The sequence below is a fragment of the Lynx canadensis genome, chromosome A3 (genome assembly GCF_007474595.2).
Source record: "Lynx canadensis isolate LIC74 chromosome A3, mLynCan4.pri.v2, whole genome shotgun sequence".
NCBI classification, from domain to species: domain Eukaryota; kingdom Metazoa; phylum Chordata; class Mammalia; order Carnivora; family Felidae; genus Lynx; species Lynx canadensis.
This window is the reverse complement of record NC_044305.1, coordinates 134,080,868-134,086,165: the sequence shown is the minus strand read 5'-3', so window position 1 is coordinate 134,086,165 and position 5,298 is coordinate 134,080,868.

Below are 5,298 nucleotides of genomic sequence, written 5' to 3'. Positions count from 1 at the left end.
TTTTTCAACGTTTATTTATTTTTGGGACAGAGAGAGACAGGGCATGAACGGGGGAGGGGCAGAGAGAGAGGGAGACACAGAATCGGAAACAGGCTCCAGGCTCTGAGCCATCAGCCCAGAGCCCGACGCGGGGCTCGAACTCACGGACCGCGAGATCGTGACCCGGCTGAAGTCGGTCGCTTAACTGACTGCGCCACCCAGGCGCCCCTAAATGCACAATTTTAAATGTTAAGATCTTTAATACCTGGGCTCCCAGTAGAACCCTCCCCCTGGGTGCCTGCAGATTTTCAAGGACGTGTCTCCCTTTCACTCAACCTCTTTTGTTCATCCATGGAGGCAGGAGCATGGTGAGGCAGGCGGGAGAGAGAGGCCGGGCGGGCACAAAATTCTCCTGAGGCATCCGGTGCACCTTACTCATGAAAAGAACGTACTTCGAGAAGGCTATGTTCCAACACACACCCTGGTATCCGTTCAGTCACTCATTTACTCATCTGGTCAATATATATTTGTTGATCGGCTGCTCTGCACTGGGCACCACACTCTGGAGATACAGCAAGGGACAGAAGAGCCACGCGCTTCTGCCCTTATGGAGCTCCAACTGGAGTGGCTCCGGACATGGCCAGGAGGCAGTAGACTGAGAGCTCCAGCCACCAGCCACGACAGCGCCCTCCCACTTAGGGCATGCCGTTCACATCACGATGAGGCCCCGGGAAGCTTGGGTTGGTTAGCAAGACACTTGCCGCGGTCACTGAACTCCTAAGTGTCCGCGGTGGGCTCGTGCCACAGCCCACGTCCCACCTACCACCAGGCCCTACCTGTGTGCCAGGAGCTAAGGATCAATCCTACTAATGATGTTAACTCAGGAACCTTGGCTCGAAGACACGATGGCTACTTCCTTTGGTGCAATATGGCAGCCCGGAGCAGATGAACTGAACACCACCCACAGAGATAAACTGGCATCATGGTCAACAGCAGTGGAATTTTTTTTTTTTCAAAACCGATAAACAGGAAAGGAGTTCTGCTTTCAAAAATCAACCGATTTCCTTGCTGTAGCCGTATCTAGGTTGTGTATCGAAGAAAACAAAAATAATCCTGGGCACAGAAGGGAGATGGGATATTTCTGCACTCAACACTGGGCCAGGCTGGCTTATTCCCAGACCTAAAGGATTCTGCTGTCCCTTTTTAAATAAAAATACATAAAATAAGGCAGTTCAACCCCGATGGTGAGTGCCAACAAATGTTACATAGCAGCGGGTATGGGTGGGCAGTGTCATGCGTTTCACGATTGGCAGCGGCACAACCCTGTTGTGAAGCAAACAGCTGGGAGGAAAACACAGGTGTGTTAACACAGGGCGGCCGTTCCCACCACGCTTCCCGCCGTCCCCGGTGTGGGCCAGGGTCATGGGGCCACAGCTGGCCACAGAGAGGCTCGGTCCAAGAAGGCAGGCCTGGGGCAAGGTCTCTGCCAAGCCAAGGCCCCTGCCAAGGTCACAGCCCTGCTCCCACCTGGACCCCCAGCCCAAACCCCCCCGCTCCGATTCTATTCACGCCCAGTGTCCAGACCAGGGCTGGGGTCACAGGTTCTGCGATGTGACTGCTTCCTGTTGCCGAAAGGCTAACAGCCTCATTAGGCAAAAACATCGAATGCAGGACGTGGACACAGCTTTGTGGGGGGTTCTGGGAATTCCCGTGTCCGTGCACTGGCCTGGCGGTGTGGCCCGGGTGAGTCAACCTAGATAAACCCGTGAAAGCCTCAGATAGCAGCAGAGGCAGTAATATCACGTCCCGTGACCATTTCATCAGGGATCCCAGGCAGATTTCTGGAAGCCCTTGAAGACATTTAGTAAAGATGTGCACCTCTTCCGTTCCCCTACAGGGAAGTAAGTTGGTGAACTTGTTCCTCGCCTCGCAGAGCCTCCCCCTCCCACAAAAGAGAGCTTTGAATGACCCTTCATGTGTTCTGTGTTTCAGGGGTACAGAATTTTTTTCCAGGTGAACTTTAGTCCAGTCAAGGGACAAAACGAGTTGACACATAGAAAGAACTAGCATTCTTGTGACCATTTCTTAATGCTAAAGACTGTAATTTCATTAAATGATACAGATGTTTAAAAGACAACAAACAGAAGACCGTGGGGGGGGGGGTAGAGGGAAGGGGAAAACGTAGTTTCAAACAGAGAGGAAAGCAAACTGTAAGAGATTCTTAAATACAGAGAACAAACTGAGGGCTGATGGGGGGTGAAGGGGAGAGGAAAATGGGTGATGGGCATTGAGGAGGGCACTTGTTGGGATGAGCACTGGGTGTTGTGTGGAAGCCATGAATCATGGGAATCTACCCCCAAGACCAAGAGCACACTGTATACACTGTATGTTAGCTAACTTGACAATAAATTATAGAAAATAAAAAAAATAAAAATAAATAAGTAAGTAGAAAATATAAGTAAATAAATAAAAGAACAAATGGACAGCCTCGGATACCTGTAGTGTTGTTCATTTGGCCTGGCCTATGGTGATGACCCTTTTTCTTCTCTCTAGTGCAAAGTTTCTTTTTTTTAATGTTTATTTCCTTTAGAGAGAGAGAGAGAGAGAGAGAGAGAGCATGAGCTGGAAAGCAAAAAGTGAGAGGGAGACAGAATCCCAAGCAGGCTCCTCGCCATCCGCACGGAGTCTGATGCGGGGCTCGAACCCACACACCATGAGATCGTGACCTGAGGTGAGACCAAGAGTCGGATGCTTAACCGACTGAACCACCCAGGCACCCCTCTACCGCAAAGTTTCTAAAGCCAGCCAGATCCAGGGGGTCCACCGGGCTCCTGAAATTGTGCGGTGCCCTGCTTTTCTTGGAGAGAATATAATATTCATGGCCCTCACTAGAGGCTGGAGAAACAGTATGGATCACCCCCTCCGAGGCCAGAGGGAACTAAACCCCTGTTCGCTGAGGACGACCCAGACGTCACCGTCCGTCTTCTCCTTCCGGGCCCGACCAGGGGGTTCTGCCCATATGCCCACATCACCGTCCCCAGACGCCCCCTCTGCCTTCCCTCTGCCTGCTGCAAACACATTGTTTTCCTAAGGGAGTCTTTTCTGAACATACACGCTTGGACTCAACCCAGAGCCCAGAGGCGGCTGAGTGAGGTAACGGGGGGCCTGGAGGCCAGCAGGAGGGTCCTCCCCAGCTGTCCCGCCCCCGGCCCCGGCCACCTCCACGCGGTGGCCAGCTTTCACCGGGGCCGGGAGAGAAGCCAGTGGCAGCCAGCGTCACTTTTCATCGACTTGTTCCTCCAAGGAGTGCTTCCTGAGCAGCAATGGCGAGGCGTCGGCAGGACCCTGTCCTCCTCATGCAGGCCGGGCCCTCGAGCGCCCAGTCCCCGGTGGGCCCAACGTCAGACACGGTGACACGCCACCGAGAGAAATCCCAGAGCTGCCGGTCGGATGAGTGAACTTCTGTGCACGTTCCAGTTCGACCTCAACTCTGAAAAGCCCCGCGTGCGAGTTCTCTGTGCTCACCTGGACGTGCCGGCACCACGGGGTGTGGGGGGCAGTCCGGGGGCAGGCACGGGGTCTTTGCTCTCATCCCCCACCCTCCAGGCCCCGGGGGGCAGCCAGCAAGGGACGCAGAGAACGTCTCAGGCAGTGACCAGCGTCACCGCCAACGCTGGGCTCCTGGGAGTGGCCACTCGGCCACTGAACCTCTAGCTGTGTGGCCATAGCTAAGTTACCTAACCGCTCTTGACCTTGGTTTCCTTGCCTGCGAAGAGGAGGATAGTTCTGGGTGTATTCCTCAGAGGGTGGTCGTGGGGTTAAGGGAAACAATTAGGCGGAGGGCTTAATACCACAGGCAGTACGTGTTTGCTAAACGGCACGATTTCCAAGGCCCCCTCCCAATCCGGCACCCGATGGAGAGAACGCCCGGGTATCGCCATTCTGCACTTCACCGGGGGTCCCTGACCCGAAGCAGGTGAGCGTGACCCTGCCCCGGTGAGCCAAGGGGGGAGCGAGAGAGGGCGTTCACGGCCACTCCAGGCGCCGTGCGGAGCCGCCTCGCCTTGTCGTAAATGCCCCAGACAGCTGAGGCTCTTGGCCGGGAGATGCACGGGCCATCATGGGCCCTGGAACCGGCTAGTCCATAAATGATGCATCACGAGCAGCGCGAGTGCCAAACCGTGGCGCTTCAGGCCACGGGAACATCTGTGCAGACAGGGGGACCTCACCAGAAGAGGCGGCCCCAGCCATGCGGCCGTCCTGACTCACCCGGGGCCGTCGACACTGCCACCGCAAACAAGTCTGCCCCGGGGCCGTGGCCCTCCGGTTTACACGGCAGAGGCATCGATGGTGACCTTTAAACATATAATGTTGTACAGAACCGAAAGTGCCATGCGATCCGGCAGGGCAGTCAATGTGAGGTAGGAAAGGAAGATCCTACCTCCAGTCCCTAAAACTGAGCCTGGTGGGACCAGTTCCTCCCTGGTGGTCAGAGCTAGTCTCCAGCATCCCACTTGGGGCCTGACACCCGGGGTCCAGGCTGAGTTCTCTGGGGCCAGTGTTCTTACCGAATCAGGGATCATCAGAGCCTGCGTTCTCTCTATTCGGAGGACGCCGTGCGGTGGAAGCTGGTAGCCAGCGTCCTTTCCTGGAGACCTCTCCTCCTCTTGTCTCCATCGTGATGGAACCCCCAGTATCCCAGGAATTTCAAGTCTCAGAAAAGAGGAAGGAAAGAGGCTAGTACATGTGGGGGGGAGGACCCTGAAAACAAGGAAATATGCTGCTTACGTACTATGGATGCCCAGCGAATGTTGAACCTGCTGCCTCCGGACTGCCTATGAGATGCTCTACAGGTGTTCCGGATACGCTATACGGTTTGCTATATATTTTTGGTGGTAGTTTCAGAGTAAAATGAAACTAAAGGTCTCTAAGGAGTAAGCGCAGACTGCGGAACCACTTAATGCAAATCAATATCGTTATTACTATTGTTTTACTGAGAATGGGAAGGGGTGTATCATACTACAATACACTAATCAGACAAGACGCCCCCCTGAGAAAGAATAGCGTAATAATAAGAAAGGCAAAAACTAGTCCAAAGAACATGGCTGTTTCTGTATTCAGACCTTGCATGTAACTATTTTGGGTAAAATGATGTCACTCACCGAATAGTCAAGCAAATATTAAGTCCTGGAAGTTCTCTGGAAACTCCGGTGTAAACAAACCGAAGATGAAATTTCCCATGGGCTAAACCAATGGGAAATTTCAGTCCGTCTGAATTTCCTCATAAAATTATTGAAAATATTTTTTTTTTTGTTCTGA